This window comes from Oryzias latipes, chromosome 1 (genome assembly GCF_053564925.1).
Source record: "Oryzias latipes strain Hd-rR chromosome 1, Olatipes_Hd-rR_3.1".
In the NCBI taxonomy this organism is placed as follows: Eukaryota; Metazoa; Chordata; class Actinopteri; order Beloniformes; family Adrianichthyidae; genus Oryzias; species Oryzias latipes.
Window position 1 is genome coordinate 3,336,052 of NC_136237.1, and position 15,960 is coordinate 3,352,011.

A 15,960-nucleotide genomic window follows, 5' to 3' on the forward strand; every position below is an offset into this window, starting at 1 on the left:
AGCCCAAGCCATTCACCCGCCCAGCTTTGACATCCCCTATGCTACCAATGCCGACTCTCTTGAAGCATTTCCACAGGAGAATTTCCCTGATGGTCTAATGGCTAGGATTTGGCGCTTTCACCGCCACGGTCCGGGTTCAATTCCCGGTCAGGGAATCCTCTATGTTCAAAAGGAAACTGGCATGAAACACTAGTTTAACCTACAATGACACACATCCTGAACCATTTTTCAAAGAGAGACCAACCTTGCGTGTTGACCACATCCTAACGAAGATAACCCCATGAATGAAAGCATCTCTCAGCATTGAATGATTTCTCTTACAAGACGAAAACGCCAGCATTTCAGTAGTGTGAGCTAAGCTTTCCTTGTCATAGATCGACATTGGGCTTCTTACGTTGACACTCTACATGTTTTAATGAAATACTTTGACACAAGAAGGTTACTGAACATAACAAAAACAGCAATCAATGCATTGGCTGGGAATTGAACCCAGGTCAACTGCATGGCAAGCAGCTATGCTACCACTATACCACCAATGCCCACGCAAGTGATGCTACCCCCACATTAAAGGTAGAATCTCCCAGCCTGTGCTAATTTCTGCAGGGAAGAGTTCCCGCCTCTAGTCCAAGAGCCCATCATTGTTGCACAGTGGCACAAGCCATTTACTTGCCCATGTATATGTTTATGCAGTAATTAATGTGCATTTGAACTATCAGCCCAGGAGTACTAGCAGCATGTGTGGGGCAGAGTTACCTGATCCATCTGGACATCTGTTTGACTTTTTAAAGTAGACACATGTTGCAGTCAAGAAGACAAACATCCCAATGGCAGCAAGATGAACAACACAACAAACTGAAGAAATTTGCTACGGTAAAAATAAATGGGCACTGTTCCAAAAATCAGAAATATCTACAAGAAGGCCACATCAAAATTGCCGTCTTTTGCAACGTATGCTAATTCTTGTAGTCTGTTGAAAATTTTGTTTGCTTCATGCAGGAATTTCACTGATGGTCTAATGGCTAGGATTTGGCGCTCTCACCGCCACGGTCCGGGTTCAATTCCCGGTCAGGGAATCCACCATGTTTAAAGGAGAACTCACCTGAAACCCTAGTTTAGCCTATGCACATAATGACACACATTATAAACCACTTTTCAATAGACACTTATCTAAGACTTGAACCAACCTTGTCATTTGAACACATTCTAAACAAGGGATTCCAAGAGAAGCAAACATTTCTCAGCATTGAATGATTTCTCTGGCAATATAGACATGAAGATGGAAAATTCGACACTTCAGTAGTGTGTGGGCTATGTTTTCCATGTCTTGGATCAACATTAGACATTACAGGTTGACATTGTACAGGTTTTATTTCAATAATATTTAGCATGAAGTTTAATTCTCAAAAACACTAATCAATGCATTGGCTGGGAATTGAACACAGGTCAACTGCTTGGAAGGCAGCTATGCTACCACTATACCACCAAAGCCCACTGTGTCAAAAGGACACCGCATTAGAACTAGAATGTCTAAGACTGTGCAAAGTTGTGCAAGGAAGAGTCCCCACATCCAGTCCAAGAACCCATCATTGTTGCACAGTAGCCCAAGCCATTCACCCGCCCAGCTTTGACATCCCCTATGCTACCAATGCCGACTCTCTTGAAGCATTTCCACAGGAGAATTTCCCTGATGGTCTAATGGCTAGGATTTGGCGCTTTCACCGCCACGGTCCGGGTTCAATTCCCGGTCAGGGAATCCTCTATGTTCAAAAGGAAACTGGCATGAAACACTAGTTTAACCTACAATGACACACATCCTGAACCATTTTTCAAAGAGAGACCAACCTTGCGTGTTGACCACATCCTAACGAAGATAACCCCATGAATGAAAGCATCTCTCAGCATTGAATGATTTCTCTTACAAGACGAAAACGCCAGCATTTCAGTAGTGTGAGCTAAGCTTTCCTTGTCATAGATCGACATTGGGCTTTTTACGTTGACACTCTACATGTTTTAATGAAATACTTTGACACAAGAAGGTTACTGAACATAACAAAAACAGCAATCAATGCATTGGCTGGGAATTGAACCCAGGTCAACTGCATGGCAAGCAGCTATGCTACCACTATACCACCAATGCCCACACAAGTGATGCTACCCCCACATTAAAGGTAGAATCTCCCAGCCTGTGCAAATTTCTGCAGGGAAGAGTTCCCGCCTCTAGTCCAAGAGCCCATCATTGTTGCACAGTGGCACAAGCCATTTACTTGCCCATGTATATGTTTATGCAGTAATTAATGTGCATTTGAACTATCAGCCCAGGAGTACTAGCAGCATGTGTGGGGCAGAGTTACCTGATCCATCTGGACATCTGTTTGACTTTTTAAAGTAGACACATGTTGCAGTCAAGAAGACAAACATCCCAATGGCAGCAAGATGAACAACACAACAAACTGAAGAAATTTGCTACGGTAAAAATAAATGGGCACTGTTCCAAAAATCAGAAATATCTACAAGAAGGCCACATCAAAATTGCAGTCTTTTGCAACGTATGCTAATTCTTGTAGTCTGTTAAAAATGTTGTTTGCTTCATGCAGGAATTTCCCTCATGGTCTAATGGCTAGGATTTGGCGCTCTCACCGCCACGGTCCGGGTTCAATTCCCGGTCAGGGAATCCACCATGTTTAAAGGAGAACTCACCTGAAACCCTAGTTTAGCCTATGCACATAATGACACACATTATAAACCACTTTTCAATAGAGACTTATCTAAGACTTGAACCAACCTTGTCATTTGAACACATTCTAAACAAGGGATTCCAAGAGAAGCAAACATTTCTCAGCATTGAATGATTTCTCTGGCAATATAGACATGAAGATGGAAAATTCGACACTTCAGTAGTGTGTGGGCTATGTTTTCCATGTCTTGGATCAACATTAGACATTACAGGTTGACATTTTACAGGTTTTATTTCAATAATATTTAGCATGAAGTTTAATTCTCAAAAACACTAATCAATGCATTGGCTGGGAATTGAACCCAGGTCAACTGCTTGGAAGGCAGCTATGCTACCACTATACCACCAATGCCCACTGTGTCAAAAGGACACCGCATTAAAACTAGAATGTCTAAGACTGTGCAAAGTTGTGCAAGGAAGAGTCCCCACATCCAGTCCAAGAACCCATCATTGTTGCACAGTAGCCCAAGCCATTCACCCGCCCAGCTATGACATCCCCTATGCCACCAATGCCAACTCTCTTGAAGCATTTCCACAGGAGAATTTCCCTGATGGTCTAATGGCTAGGATTTGGCGCTTTCACCGCCACGGTCCGGGTTCAATTCCCGGTCAGGGAATCCTCTATGTTCAAAAGGAAACTGGCATGAAACACTAGTTTAACCTACAATGACACACATCCTGAACCATTTTTCAAAGAGAGACCAACCTTGCGTGTTGACCACATCCTAAAGAAGATAACCCCATGAATGAAAGCATCTCTCAGCATTGAATGATTTCTCTTACAAGACGAAAACGCCAGCATTTCAGTAGTGTGAGCTAAGCTTTCCTTGTCATAGATCGACATTGGGCTTTTTACGTTGACACTCTACATGTTTTAATGAAATACTTTGACACAAGAAGGTTACTGAACATAACAAAAACAGCAATCAATGCATTGGCTGGGAATTGAACCCAGGTCAACTGCATGGCAAGCAGCTATGCTACCACTATACCACCAATGCCCACACAAGTGATGCTACCCCCACATTAAAGGTAGAATCTCCCAGCCTGTGCAAATTTCTGCAGGGAAGAGTTCCCGCCTCTAGTCCAAGAGCCCATCATTGTTGCACAGTGGCACAAGCCATTTACTTGCCCATGTATATGTTTATGCAGTAATTAATGTGCATTTGAACTATCAGCCCAGGAGTACTAGCAGCATGTGTGGGGCAGAGTTACCTGATCCATCTGGACATCTGTTTGACTTTTTAAAGTAGACACATGTTGCAGTCAAGAAGACAAACATCCCAATGGCAGCAAGATGAACAACACAACAAACTGAAGAAATTTGCTACGGTAAAAATAAATGGGCACTGTTCCAAAAATCAGAAATATCTACAAGAAGATGTTGAGGTTCTCCTTAGGAGTGACCAGGTTAGACAGGATAAGGAACGAGTACATCAGAGGGACGGCTCATGTTGCCTGTGTTAGCGACAAAGTCAGAGAAGCCAGACTGAGATGGTTTGGACATGTTCAGAGGAGGGATAGTGGATACATTGGTAGAAGGATGTTGGAGATGGAGCTGCCTGGCCGGAGGGCAAGAGGACGGCCAAAGAGGAGATATATGGATGTCTTAACAGAGGACATGAAGTTGGCTAATGTTAGGATAGAAGATGTTCATGATAGAGTGAGGTGGAAAAGGATGATTCGCTGTGGCGACCCCTGATGGGAAAAGCCGAAAGAGAAAGAAGAAGATCTACAAGAAGGCCACATCAAAATTGCAGTCTTTTGCAACGTATGCTAATTCTTGTAGTCTGTTAAAAATGTTGTTTGCTTCATGCAGGAATTTCCCTGATGGTCTAATGGCTAGGATTTGGCGCTCTCACCGCCACGGTCCGGGTTCAATTCCCGGTCAGGGAATCCACCATGTTTAAAGGAGAACTCACCTGAAACCCTAGTTTAGCCTATGCACATAATGACACACATTATAAACCACTTTTCAATAGAGACTGATCTAAGACTTGAACCAACCTTGTCATTTGAACACATTCTAAACAAGGGATTCCAAGAGAAGCAAACATTTCTCAGCATTGAATGATTTCTCTGGCAATATAGACATGAAGATGGAAAATTCGACACTTCAGTAGTGTGTGGGCTATGTTTTCCATGTCTTGGATCAACATTAGACATTACAGGTTGACATTGTACAGGTTTTATTTCAATAATATTTAGCATGAAGTTTAATTCTCAAAAACACTAATCAATGAATTGGCTGGGAATTGAACCCAGGTCAACTGCTTGGAAGGCAGCTATGCTACCACTATACCACCAATGCCCACTGTGTCAAAAGGACACTGCATTAAAACTAGAATGTCTAAGACTGTGCAAAGTTGTGCAAGGAAGAGTCCCCACATCCAGTCCAAGAACCCATCATTGTTGCACAGTAGCCCAAGCCATTCACCCGCCCAGCTATGACATCCCCTATGCCACCAATGCCAACTCTCTTGAAGCATTTCCGCAGGAGAATTTCCCTGATGGTCTAATGGCTAGGATTTGGCGCTTTCACCGCCACGGTCCGGGTTCAATTCCCGGTCAGGGAATCCTCTATGTTCAAAAGGAAACTGGCATGAAACACTAGTTTAACCTACAATGACACACATCCTGAACCATTTTTCAAAGAGAGACCAACCTTGCGTGTTGACCACATCCTAAAAAAGATAACCCCATGAATGAAAGCATCTCTCAGCATTGAATGATTTCTCTTACAAGACGAAAACGCCAGCATTTCAGTAGTGTGAGCTAAGCTTTCCTTGTCATAGATCGACATTGGGCTTTTTACGTTGACACTCTACATGTTTTATTGAAATACTTTGACACAAGAAGGTTACTGAACATAACAAAAACTGCAAACAATGCATTGGCTGGGAATTGAACCCAGGTCAACTGCATGGCAAGCAGCTATGCTACCACTATACCACCAATGCCCACGCAAGTGATGCTACCCCCACATTAAAGGTAGAATCTCCCAGCCTGTGCAAATTTCTGCAGGGAAGAGTTCCCGCCTCTAGTCCAAGAGCCCATCATTGTTGCACAGTGGCACAAGCCATTTACTTGCCCATGTATATGTTTATGCAGTAATTAATGTGCATTTGAACTATCAGCCCAGGAGTACTAGCAGCATGTGTGGGGCAGAGTTACCTGATCCATCTGGACATCTGTTTGACTTTTTAAAGTAGACACATGTTGCAGTCAAGAAGACAAACATCCCAATGGCAGCAAGATGAACAACACAACAAACTGAAGAAATTTGCTACGGTAAAAATAAATGGGCACTGTTCCAAAAATCAGAAATATCTACAAGAAGGCCACATCAAAATTGCAGTCTTTTTCAACGTATGCTAATTCTTGTAGTCTGTTAAAAATGTTGTTTGCTTCATGCAGGAATTTCCCTGATGGTCTAATGGCTAGGATTTGGTGCTCTCACCGCCACGGTCCGGGTTCAATTCCCGGTCAGGGAATCCACCATGTTTAAAGGAGAACTCACCTGAAATCTTAGTTTAGCCTATGCACATAATGACACACATTATAAACCACTTTTCAATAGAGACTTATCTAAGACTTGAACCAACCTTGTCATTTGAACACATTCTAAACAAGGGATTCCAAGAGAAGCAAACATTTCTCAGCATTGAATGATTTCTCTGGCAATATAGACATGAAGATGGAAAATTCGACACTTCAGTAGTGTGTGGGCTATGTTTTCCATGTCTTGGATCAACATTAGACATAACAGGTTGACATTCTACAGGTTTTATTTCAATAATATTTAGCATGAAGTTTAATTCTCAAAAACACTAATGAATGCATTGGCTGGGAATTGAACACAGGTCAACTGCTTGGAAGGCAGCTATGCTACCACTATACCACCAATGCCCACTGTGTCAAAAGGACACTGCATTAAAACTAGAATGTCTAAGACTGTGCAAAGTTGTGCAAGGAAGAGTCCCCACATCCAGTCCAAGAACCCATCATTGTTGCACAGTAGCCCAAGCCATTCACCCGCCCAGCTATGACATCCCCTATGCCACCAATGCCAACTCTCTTGAAGCATTTCCACAGGAGAATTTCCCTGATGGTCTAATGGCTAGGATTTGGCGCTTTCACCGCCACGGTCCGGATTCAATTCCCGGTCAGGGGATCCTCTATGTTCAAAAGGAAACTGGCATGAAACACTAGTTTAATCTACAATGACACACATCCTGAACCATTTTTCAAAGAGAGACCAACCTTGCGTGTTGACCACATCCTAAAGAAGATAACCCCATGAATGAAAGCATCTCTCAGCATTGAATGATTTCTCTTACAAGACGAAAACACCAGCATTTCAGTAGTGTGAGCTAAGCTTTCCTTGTCATAGATCGACATTGGGCTTTTTACGTTGACACTCTACATGTTTTAATGAAATACTTTGACACAAGAAGGTTACTGAACATAACAAAAACAGCAATCAATGCATTGGCTGGGAATTGAACCCAGGTCAACTGCATGGCAAGCAGCTATGCTACCACTATACCACCAATGCCCACACAAGTGATGCTACCCCCACATTAAAGGTAGAATCTCCCAGCCTGTGCAAATTTCTGCAGGGAAGAGTTCCCGCCTCTAGTCCAAGAGCCCATCATTGTTGCACAGTGGCACAAGCCATTTACTTGCCCATGTATATGTTTATGCAGTAATTAATGTGCATTTGAACTATCAGCCCAGGAGTACTAGCAGCATGTGTGGGGCAGAGTTACCTGATCCATCTGGACATCTGTTTGACTTTTTAAAGTAGACACATGTTGCAGTCAAGAAGACAAACATCCCAATGGCAGCAAGATGAACAACACAACAAACTGAAGAAATTTGCTACGGTAAAAATAAATGGGCACTGTTCCAAAAATCAGAAATATCTACAAGAAGGCCACATCAAAATTGCAGTCTTTTGCAACGTATGCTAATTCTTGTAGTCTGTTAAAAATGTTGTTTGCTTCATGCAGGAATTTCCCTGATGGTCTAATGGCTAGGATTTGGCGCTCTCACCGCCACGGTCCGGGTTCAATTCCCGGTCAGGGAATCCACCATGTTTAAAGGAGAACTCACCTGAAACCCTAGTTTAGCCTATGCACATAATGACACACATTATAAACCACTTTTCAATAGAGACTTATCTAAGACTTGAACCAACCTTGTCATTTGAACACATTCTAAACAAGGGATTCCAAGAGAAGCAAACATTTCTCAGCATTGAATGATTTCTCTGGCAATATAGACATGAAGATGGAAAATTCGACACTTCAGTAGTGTGTGGGCTATGTTTTCCATGTCTTGGATCAACATTAGACATTACAGGTTGACATTGTACAGGTTTTATTTCAATAATATTTAGCATGAAGTTTAATTCTCAAAAACACTAATCAATGAATTGGCTGGGAATTGAACCCAGGTCAACTGCTTGGAAGGCAGCTATGCTACCACTATACCACCAATGCCCACTGTGTCAAAAGGACACTGCATTAAAACTAGAATGTCTAAGACTGTGCAAAGTTGTGCAAGGAAGAGTCCCCACATCCAGTCCAAGAACCCATCATTGTTGCACAGTAGCCCAAGCCATTCACCCGCCCAGCTATGACATCCCCTATGCCACCAATGCCAACTCTCTTGAAGCATTTCCACAGGAGAATTTCCCTGATGGTCTAATGGCTAGGATTTGGCGCTTTCACTGCCACGGTCCAGGTTCAATTCCCGGTCGGGGAATCCTCTATGTTCAAAAGGAAACTGGCATGAAACACTAGTTTAACCTACAATGACACACATCCTGAACCATTTTTCAAAGAGAGACCAACCTTGCGTGTTGACCACATCCTAAAGAAGATAACCCCATGAATGAAAGCATCTCTCAGCATTGAATGATTTCTCTTACAAGACGAAAACGCCAGCATTTCAGTAGTGTGAGCTAAGCTTTCCTTGTCATAGATCGACATTGGGCTTTTTACGTTGACACTCTACATGTTTTAATGAAATACTTTGACACAAGAAGGTTACTGAACATAACAAAAACAGCAATCAATGCATTGGCTGGGAATTGAACCCAGGTCAACTGCATGGCAAGCAGCTATGCTACCACTATACCACCAATGCCCACGCAAGTGATGCTACCCCCACATTAAAGGTAGAATCTCCCAGCCTGTGCAAATTTCTGCAGGGAAGAGTTCCCGCCTCTAGTCCAAGAGCCCATCATTGTTGCACAGTGGCACAAGCCATTTACTTGCCCATGTATATGTTTATGCAGTAATTAATGTGCATTTGAACTATCAGCCCAGGAGTACTAGCAGCATGTGTGGGGCAGAGTTACCTGATCCATCTGGACATCTGTTTGACTTTTTAAAGTAGACACATGTTGCAGTCAAGAAGACAAACATCCCAATGGCAGCAAGATGAACAACACAACAAACTGAAGAAATTTGCTACGGTAAAAATAAATGGGCACTGTTCCAAAAATCAGAAATATCTACAAGAAGGCCACATCAAAATTGCAGTCTTTTGCAACGTATGCTAATTCTTGTAGTCTGTTAAAAATGTTGTTTGCTTCATGCAGGAATTTCCCTCATGGTCTAATGGCTAGGATTTGGCGCTCTCACCGCCACGGTCCGGGTTCAATTCCCGGTCAGGGAATCCACCATGTTTAAAGGAGAACTCACCTGAAACCCTAGTTTAGCCTATGCACATAATGACACACATTATAAACCACTTTTCAATAGAGACTTATCTAAGACTTGAACCAACCTTGTCATTTGAACACATTCTAAACAAGGGATTCCAAGAGAAGCAAACATTTCTCAGCATTGAATGATTTCTCTGGCAATATAGACATGAAGATGGAAAATTCGACACTTCAGTAGTGTGTGGGCTATGTTTTCCATGTCTTGGATCAACATTAGACATTACAGGTTGACATTGTACAGGTTTTATTTCAATAATATTTAGCATGAAGTTTAATTCTCAAAAACACTAATCAATGAATTGGCTGGGAATTGAACCCAGGTCAACTGCTTGGAAGGCAGCTATGCTACCACTATACCACCAATGCCCACTGTGTCAAAAGGACACTGCATTAAAACTAGAATGTCTAAGACTGTGCAAAGTTGTGCAAGGAAGAGTCCCCACATCCAGTCCAAGAACCCATCATTGTTGCACAGTAGCCCAAGCCATTCACCCGCCCAGCTATGACATCCCCTATGCCACCAATGCCAACTCTCTTGAAGCATTTCCACAGGAGAATTTCCCTGATGGTCTAATGGCTAGGATTTGGCGCTTTCACTGCCACGGTCCGGGTTCAATTCCCGGTCAGGGAATCCTCTATGTTCAAAAGGAAACTGGCATGAAACACTAGTTTAACCTACAATGACACACATCCTGAACCATTTTTCAAAGAGAGACCAACCTTGCGTGTTGACCACATCCTAAAGAAGATAACCCCATGAATGAAAGCATCTGTCAGCATTGAATGATTTCTCTTACAAGACGAAAACGCCAGCATTTCAGTAGTGTGAGCTAAGCTTTCCTTGTCATAGATCGACATTGGGCTTTTTACGTTGACACTCTACATGTTTTAATGAAATACTTTGACACAAGAAGGTTACTGAACATAACAAAAACAGCAATCAATGCATTGGCTGGGAATTGAACCCAGGTCAACTGCATGGCAAGCAGCTATGCTACCACTATACCACCAATGCCCACACAAGTGATGCTACCCCCACATTAAAGGTACAATCTCCCAGCCTGTGCAAATTTCTGCAGGGAAGAGTTCCCGCCTCTAGTCCAAGAGCCCATCATTGTTGCACAGTGGCACAAGCCATTTACTTGCCCATGTATATGTTTATGCAGTAATTAATGTGCATTTGAACTATCAGCCCAGGAGTACTAGCAGCATGTGTGGGGCAGAGTTACCTGATCCATCTGGACATCTGTTTGACTTTTTAAAGTAGACACATGTTGCAGTCAAGAAGACAAACATCCCAATGGCAGCAAGATGAACAACACAACAAACTGAAGAAATTTGCTACGGTAAAAATAAATGGGCACTGTTCCAAAAATCAGAAATATCTACAAGAAGGCCACATCAAAATTGCAGTCTTTTGCAACGTATGCTAATTCTTGTAGTCTGTTAAAAATGTTGTTTGCTTCATGCAGGAATTTCCCTGATGGTCTAATGGCTAGGATTTGGCGCTCTCACCGCCACGGTCCGGGTTCAATTCCCGGTCAGGGAATCCACCATGTTTAAAGGAGAACTCACCTGAAACCCTAGTTTAGCCTATGCACATAATGACACACATTATAAACCACTTTTCAATAGAGACTTATCTAAGACTTGAACCAACCTTGTCATTTGAACACATTCTAAACAAGGGATTCCAAGAGAAGCAAACATTTCTCAGCATTGAATGATTTCTCTGGCAATATAGACATGAAGATGGAAAATTCGACACTTCAGTAGTGTGTGGGCTATGTTTTCCATGTCTTGGATCAACATTAGACATTACAGGTTGACATTCTACAGGTTTTATTTCAATAATATTTAGCATGAAGTTTAATTCTCAAAAACACTAATCAATGCATTGGCTGGGAATTGAACCCAGGTCAACTGCTTGGAAGGCAGCTATGCTACCACTATACCACCAATGCCCACTGTGTCAAAAGGACACCGCATTAGAACTAGAATGTCTAAGACTGTGCAAAGTTGTGCAAGGAAGAGTCCCCACATCCAGTCCAAGAACCCATCATTGTTGCACAGTAGCCCAAGCCATTCACCCGCCCAGCTATGACATCCCCTATGCCACCAATGCCAACTCTCTTGAAGCATTTCCACAGGAGAATTTCCCTGATGGTCTAATGGCTAGGATTTGGCGCTTTCACCGCCACGGTCCGGGTTCAATTCCCGGTCAGGGAATCCTCTATGTTCAAAAGGAAACTGGCATGAAACACTAGTTTAACCTACAATGACACACATCCTGAACCATTTTTCAAAGAGAGACCAACCTTGCGTGTTGACCACATCCTAAAGAAGATAACCCCATGAATGAAAGCATCTCTCAGCATTGAATGATTTCTCTTACAAGACGAAAACACCAGCATTTCAGTAGTGTGAGCTAAGCTTTCCTTGTCATAGATCGACATTGGGCTTTTTACGTTGACACTCTACATGTTTTAATGAAATACTTTGACACAAGAAGGTTACTGAACATAACAAAAACAGCAATCAATGCATTGGCTGGGAATTGAACCCAGGTCAACTGCATGGCAAGCAGCTATGCTACCACTATACCACCAATGCCCACACAAGTGATGCTACCCCCACATTAAAGGTAGAATCTCCCAGCCTGTGCAAATTTCTGCAGGGAAGAGTTCCCGCCTCTAGTCCAAGAGCCCATCATTGTTGCACAGTGGCACAAGCCATTTACTTGCCCATGTATATGTTTATGCAGTAATTAATGTGCATTTGAACTATCAGCCCAGGAGTACTAGCAGCATGTGTGGGGCAGAGTTACCTGATCCATCTGGACATCTGTTTGACTTTTTAAAGTAGACACATGTTGCAGTCAACAAGACAAACATCCCAATGGCAGCAAGATGAACAACACAACAAACTGAAGAAATTTGCTACGGTAAAAATAAATGGGCACTGTTCCAAAAATCAGAAATATCTACAAGAAGGCCACATCAAAATTGCAGTCTTTTGCAACGTATGCTAATTCTTGTAGTCTGTTAAAAATGTTGTTTGCTTCATGCAGGAATTTCCCTGATGGTCTAATGGCTAGGATTTGGCGCTCTCACCGCCACGGTCCGGGTTCAATTCCCGGTCAGGGAATCCACCATGTTTAAAGGAGAACTCACCTGAAACCCTAGTTTAGCCTATGCACATAATGACACACATTATAAACCACTTTTCAATAGAGACTTATCTAAGACTTGAACCAACCTTGTCATTTGAACACATTCTAAACAAGGGATTCCAAGAGAAGCAAATAGTTCTCAGCATTTGAATGATTTCTCTGGCAATATAGACATGAAGATGGAAAATTCGACACTTCAGTAGTGTGTGGGCTATGTTTTCCATGTCTTGGATCAACATTAGACATTACAGGTTGACATTTTACAGGTTTTATTTCAATAATATTTAGCATGAAGTTTAATTCTCAAAAACACCAATCAATGCATTGGCTGGGAATTGAACCCAGGTCAACTGCTTGGAAGGCAGCTATGCTACCACTATACCACCAATGCCCACTGTGTCAAAAGGACACCGCATTAGAACTAGAATGTCTAAGACTGTGCAAAGTTGTGCAAGGAAGAGTCCCCACATCCAGTCCAAGAACCCATCATTGTTGCACAGTAGCCCAAGCCATTCACCCGCCCAGCTATGACATCCCCTATGCTACCAATGCCGACTCTCTTGAAGCATTTCCACAGGAGAATTTCCCTGATGGTCTAATGGCTAGGATTTGGCGCTTTCACCGCCACGGTCCGGGTTCAATTCCTGGTCAGGGAATCCTCTATGTTCAAAAGGAAACTGGCATGAAACACTAGTTTAACCTACAATGACACACATCCTGAACCATTTTTCAAAGAGAGACCAACCTTGCGTGTTGACCACATCCTAAAGAAGATAACCCCATGAATGAAAGCATCTCTCAGCATTGAATGATTTCTCTTACAAGACGAAAACACCAGCATTTCAGTAGTGTGAGCTAAGCTTTCCTTGTCATAGATCGACATTGGGCTTTTTACGTTGACACTCTACATGTTTTAATGAATTACTTTGACACAAGAAGGTTACTGAACATAACAAAAACAGCAATCAATGCATTGGCTGGGAATTGAACCCAGGTCAACTGCATGGCAAGCAGCTATGCTACCACTATACCACCAATGCCCACACAAGTGATGCTACCCCCACATTAAAGGTAGAATCTCCCAGCCTGTGCAAATTTCTGCAGGGAAGAGTTCCCGCCTCTAGTCCAAGAGCCCATCATTGTTGCACAGTGGCACAAGCCATTTACTTGCCCATGTATATGTTTATGCAGTAATTAATGTGCATTTGAACTATCAGCCCAGGAGTACTAGCAGCATGTGTGGGGCAGAGTTACCTGATCCATCTGGACATCTGTTTGACTTTTTAAAGTAGACACATGTTGCAGTCAAGAAGACAAACATCCCAATGGCAGCAAGATGAACAACACAACAAACTGAAGAAATTTGCTACGGTAAAAATAAATGGGCACTGTTCCAAAAATCAGAAATATCTACAACAAGGCCACATCAAAATTGCAGTCTTTTGCAACGTATGCTAATTCTTGTAGTCTGTTAAAAATGTTGTTTGCTTCATGCAGGAATTTCCCTGATGGTCTAATGGCTAGGATTTGGCGCTCTCACCGCCACGGTCCGGGTTCAATTCCCGGTCAGGGAATCCACCATGTTTAAAGGAGAACTCACCTGAAACCCTAGTTTAGCCTATGCACATAATGACACACATTATAAATCACTTTTCAATAGAGACTTATCTAAGACTTGAACCAACCTTGTCATTTGAACACATTCTAAACAAGGGATTCCAAGAGAAGCAAACATTTCTCAGCATTGAATGATTTCTCTGGCAATATAGACATGAAGATGGAAAATTCGACACTTCAGTAGTGTGTGGGCTATGTTTTCCATGTCTTGGATCAACATTAGACATTACAGGTTGACATTCTACAGGTTTTATTTCAATAATATTTAGCATGAAGTTTAATTCTCAAAAACACTAATCAATGCATTGGCTGGGAATTGAACCCAGGTCAACTGCTTGGAAGGCAGCTATGCTACCACTATACCACCAATGCCCACTGTGTCAAAAGGACACCGCATTAAAACTAGAATGTCTAAGACTGTGCAAAGTTGTGCAAGGAAGAGTCCCCACATCCAGTCCAAGAACCCATCATTGTTGCACAGTAGCCCAAGCCATTCACCCGCCCAGCTATGACATCCCCTATGCCACCAATGCCAACTCTCTTGAAGCATTTCCACAGGAGAATTTCCCTGATGGTCTAATGGCTAGGATTTGGCGCTTTCACCGCCACGGTCCGGGTTCAATTCCCGGTCAGGGAATCCTCTATGTTCAAAAGGAAACTGGCATGAAACACTAGTTTAACCTACAATGACACACATCCTGAACCATTTTTCAAAGAGAGACCAACCTTGCGTGTTGACCACATCCTAAAGAAGATAACCCCATGAATGAAAGCATGTCTCAGCATTGAATGATTTCTCTTACAAGACGAAAACACCAGCATTTCAGTAGTGTGAGCTAAGCTTTCCTTGTCATAGATCGACATTGGGCTTTTTACGTTGACACTCTACATGTTTTAATGAAATACTTTGACACAAGAAGGTTACTGAACATAACAAAAACAGCAATCAATGCATTGGCTGGGAATTGAACCCAGGTCAACTGCATGGCAAGCGGCTATGCTACCACTATACCACCAATGCCCACACAAGTGATGCTACCCCCACATTAAAGGTAGAATCTCCCAGCCTGTGCAAATTTCTGCAGGGAAGAGTTCCCGCCTCTAGTCCAAGAGCCCATCATTGTTGCACAGTGGCACAAGCCATTTACTTGCCCATGTATATGTTTATGCAGTAATTAATGTGCATTTGAACTATCAGCCCAGGAGTACTAGCAGCATGTGTGGGGCAGAGTTACCTGATCCATCTGGACATCTGTTTGACTTTTTAAAGTAGACACATGTTGCAGTCAAGAAGACAAACATCCCAATGGCAGCAAGATGAACAACACAACAAACTGAAGAAATTTGCTACGGTAAAAATAAATGGGCACTGTTCCAAAAATCAGAAATATCTACAACAAGGCCACATCAAAATTGCAGTCTTTTGCAACGTATGCTAATTCTTGTAGTCTGTTAAAAATGTTGTTTGCTTCATGCAGGAATTTCCCTGATGGTCTAATGGCTAGGATTTGGCGCTCTCACCGCCACGGTCCGGGTTCAATTCCTGGTCAGGGAATCCACCATGTTTAAAGGAGAACTCACCTGAAACCCTAGTTTAGCCTATGCACATAATGACACACATTATAAATCACTTTTCAATAGAGACTTATCTAAGACTTGAACCAACCTTGTCATTTGAACACATTCTAAACAAGGGAT

At 42.4% G+C, this 15,960-nt stretch overlaps 36 non-coding genes across 36 annotated transcripts; 18 read left to right on the forward strand and 18 right to left on the reverse strand.

Moving 5' to 3' along the window:
• The first annotated feature begins 83 nt into the window (after window positions 1-83).
• On the forward strand, window positions 84-155 carry trnae-uuc (transfer RNA glutamic acid (anticodon UUC)). The gene has a single exon. It is a non-coding gene; the product is annotated as a tRNA-Glu (tRNA).
• Window positions 156-468: 313 nt separating this feature from the next.
• On the reverse strand, window positions 469-539 carry trnag-gcc (transfer RNA glycine (anticodon GCC)). Its single transcript has one exon. It is a non-coding gene; the product is annotated as a tRNA-Gly (tRNA).
• A 462-nt stretch (window positions 540-1,001) lies between these two features.
• Window positions 1,002-1,073, forward strand: trnae-cuc (transfer RNA glutamic acid (anticodon CUC)). The gene has a single exon. It is a non-coding gene; the product is annotated as a tRNA-Glu (tRNA).
• A 608-nt stretch (window positions 1,074-1,681) lies between these two features.
• trnae-uuc (transfer RNA glutamic acid (anticodon UUC)) lies at window positions 1,682-1,753 on the forward strand. Its single transcript has one exon. It is a non-coding gene; the product is annotated as a tRNA-Glu (tRNA).
• Window positions 1,754-2,066: 313 nt separating this feature from the next.
• Window positions 2,067-2,137, reverse strand: trnag-gcc (transfer RNA glycine (anticodon GCC)). The gene has a single exon. It is a non-coding gene; the product is annotated as a tRNA-Gly (tRNA).
• Window positions 2,138-2,599: 462 nt separating this feature from the next.
• Window positions 2,600-2,671, forward strand: trnae-cuc (transfer RNA glutamic acid (anticodon CUC)). The gene has a single exon. It is a non-coding gene; the product is annotated as a tRNA-Glu (tRNA).
• A 344-nt stretch (window positions 2,672-3,015) lies between these two features.
• trnag-ucc (transfer RNA glycine (anticodon UCC)) lies at window positions 3,016-3,086 on the reverse strand. The gene has a single exon. It is a non-coding gene; the product is annotated as a tRNA-Gly (tRNA).
• A 193-nt stretch (window positions 3,087-3,279) lies between these two features.
• Window positions 3,280-3,351, forward strand: trnae-uuc (transfer RNA glutamic acid (anticodon UUC)). The gene has a single exon. It is a non-coding gene; the product is annotated as a tRNA-Glu (tRNA).
• Window positions 3,352-3,664: 313 nt separating this feature from the next.
• Window positions 3,665-3,735, reverse strand: trnag-gcc (transfer RNA glycine (anticodon GCC)). The gene has a single exon. It is a non-coding gene; the product is annotated as a tRNA-Gly (tRNA).
• An 823-nt stretch (window positions 3,736-4,558) lies between these two features.
• trnae-cuc (transfer RNA glutamic acid (anticodon CUC)) lies at window positions 4,559-4,630 on the forward strand. The gene has a single exon. It is a non-coding gene; the product is annotated as a tRNA-Glu (tRNA).
• Window positions 4,631-4,974: 344 nt separating this feature from the next.
• trnag-ucc (transfer RNA glycine (anticodon UCC)) lies at window positions 4,975-5,045 on the reverse strand. The gene has a single exon. It is a non-coding gene; the product is annotated as a tRNA-Gly (tRNA).
• Window positions 5,046-5,238: 193 nt separating this feature from the next.
• Window positions 5,239-5,310, forward strand: trnae-uuc (transfer RNA glutamic acid (anticodon UUC)). Its single transcript has one exon. It is a non-coding gene; the product is annotated as a tRNA-Glu (tRNA).
• A 313-nt stretch (window positions 5,311-5,623) lies between these two features.
• trnag-gcc (transfer RNA glycine (anticodon GCC)) lies at window positions 5,624-5,694 on the reverse strand. Its single transcript has one exon. It is a non-coding gene; the product is annotated as a tRNA-Gly (tRNA).
• Window positions 5,695-6,156: 462 nt separating this feature from the next.
• On the forward strand, window positions 6,157-6,228 carry trnae-cuc (transfer RNA glutamic acid (anticodon CUC)). The gene has a single exon. It is a non-coding gene; the product is annotated as a tRNA-Glu (tRNA).
• Window positions 6,229-6,572: 344 nt separating this feature from the next.
• trnag-ucc (transfer RNA glycine (anticodon UCC)) lies at window positions 6,573-6,643 on the reverse strand. The gene has a single exon. It is a non-coding gene; the product is annotated as a tRNA-Gly (tRNA).
• A 578-nt stretch (window positions 6,644-7,221) lies between these two features.
• trnag-gcc (transfer RNA glycine (anticodon GCC)) lies at window positions 7,222-7,292 on the reverse strand. Its single transcript has one exon. It is a non-coding gene; the product is annotated as a tRNA-Gly (tRNA).
• A 462-nt stretch (window positions 7,293-7,754) lies between these two features.
• trnae-cuc (transfer RNA glutamic acid (anticodon CUC)) lies at window positions 7,755-7,826 on the forward strand. The gene has a single exon. It is a non-coding gene; the product is annotated as a tRNA-Glu (tRNA).
• A 344-nt stretch (window positions 7,827-8,170) lies between these two features.
• Window positions 8,171-8,241, reverse strand: trnag-ucc (transfer RNA glycine (anticodon UCC)). The gene has a single exon. It is a non-coding gene; the product is annotated as a tRNA-Gly (tRNA).
• Window positions 8,242-8,819: 578 nt separating this feature from the next.
• trnag-gcc (transfer RNA glycine (anticodon GCC)) lies at window positions 8,820-8,890 on the reverse strand. The gene has a single exon. It is a non-coding gene; the product is annotated as a tRNA-Gly (tRNA).
• Window positions 8,891-9,352: 462 nt separating this feature from the next.
• trnae-cuc (transfer RNA glutamic acid (anticodon CUC)) lies at window positions 9,353-9,424 on the forward strand. The gene has a single exon. It is a non-coding gene; the product is annotated as a tRNA-Glu (tRNA).
• Window positions 9,425-9,768: 344 nt separating this feature from the next.
• trnag-ucc (transfer RNA glycine (anticodon UCC)) lies at window positions 9,769-9,839 on the reverse strand. The gene has a single exon. It is a non-coding gene; the product is annotated as a tRNA-Gly (tRNA).
• A 193-nt stretch (window positions 9,840-10,032) lies between these two features.
• On the forward strand, window positions 10,033-10,104 carry trnae-uuc (transfer RNA glutamic acid (anticodon UUC)). The gene has a single exon. It is a non-coding gene; the product is annotated as a tRNA-Glu (tRNA).
• Window positions 10,105-10,417: 313 nt separating this feature from the next.
• On the reverse strand, window positions 10,418-10,488 carry trnag-gcc (transfer RNA glycine (anticodon GCC)). The gene has a single exon. It is a non-coding gene; the product is annotated as a tRNA-Gly (tRNA).
• Window positions 10,489-10,950: 462 nt separating this feature from the next.
• trnae-cuc (transfer RNA glutamic acid (anticodon CUC)) lies at window positions 10,951-11,022 on the forward strand. The gene has a single exon. It is a non-coding gene; the product is annotated as a tRNA-Glu (tRNA).
• Window positions 11,023-11,366: 344 nt separating this feature from the next.
• trnag-ucc (transfer RNA glycine (anticodon UCC)) lies at window positions 11,367-11,437 on the reverse strand. Its single transcript has one exon. It is a non-coding gene; the product is annotated as a tRNA-Gly (tRNA).
• A 193-nt stretch (window positions 11,438-11,630) lies between these two features.
• On the forward strand, window positions 11,631-11,702 carry trnae-uuc (transfer RNA glutamic acid (anticodon UUC)). The gene has a single exon. It is a non-coding gene; the product is annotated as a tRNA-Glu (tRNA).
• A 313-nt stretch (window positions 11,703-12,015) lies between these two features.
• trnag-gcc (transfer RNA glycine (anticodon GCC)) lies at window positions 12,016-12,086 on the reverse strand. Its single transcript has one exon. It is a non-coding gene; the product is annotated as a tRNA-Gly (tRNA).
• A 462-nt stretch (window positions 12,087-12,548) lies between these two features.
• Window positions 12,549-12,620, forward strand: trnae-cuc (transfer RNA glutamic acid (anticodon CUC)). The gene has a single exon. It is a non-coding gene; the product is annotated as a tRNA-Glu (tRNA).
• Window positions 12,621-12,965: 345 nt separating this feature from the next.
• trnag-ucc (transfer RNA glycine (anticodon UCC)) lies at window positions 12,966-13,036 on the reverse strand. Its single transcript has one exon. It is a non-coding gene; the product is annotated as a tRNA-Gly (tRNA).
• A 193-nt stretch (window positions 13,037-13,229) lies between these two features.
• trnae-uuc (transfer RNA glutamic acid (anticodon UUC)) lies at window positions 13,230-13,301 on the forward strand. Its single transcript has one exon. It is a non-coding gene; the product is annotated as a tRNA-Glu (tRNA).
• Window positions 13,302-13,614: 313 nt separating this feature from the next.
• On the reverse strand, window positions 13,615-13,685 carry trnag-gcc (transfer RNA glycine (anticodon GCC)). Its single transcript has one exon. It is a non-coding gene; the product is annotated as a tRNA-Gly (tRNA).
• Window positions 13,686-14,147: 462 nt separating this feature from the next.
• trnae-cuc (transfer RNA glutamic acid (anticodon CUC)) lies at window positions 14,148-14,219 on the forward strand. The gene has a single exon. It is a non-coding gene; the product is annotated as a tRNA-Glu (tRNA).
• A 344-nt stretch (window positions 14,220-14,563) lies between these two features.
• Window positions 14,564-14,634, reverse strand: trnag-ucc (transfer RNA glycine (anticodon UCC)). The gene has a single exon. It is a non-coding gene; the product is annotated as a tRNA-Gly (tRNA).
• Window positions 14,635-14,827: 193 nt separating this feature from the next.
• trnae-uuc (transfer RNA glutamic acid (anticodon UUC)) lies at window positions 14,828-14,899 on the forward strand. Its single transcript has one exon. It is a non-coding gene; the product is annotated as a tRNA-Glu (tRNA).
• A 313-nt stretch (window positions 14,900-15,212) lies between these two features.
• On the reverse strand, window positions 15,213-15,283 carry trnag-gcc (transfer RNA glycine (anticodon GCC)). Its single transcript has one exon. It is a non-coding gene; the product is annotated as a tRNA-Gly (tRNA).
• A 462-nt stretch (window positions 15,284-15,745) lies between these two features.
• Window positions 15,746-15,817, forward strand: trnae-cuc (transfer RNA glutamic acid (anticodon CUC)). Its single transcript has one exon. It is a non-coding gene; the product is annotated as a tRNA-Glu (tRNA).
• The last annotated feature ends 143 nt before the right edge of the window (window positions 15,818-15,960 follow it).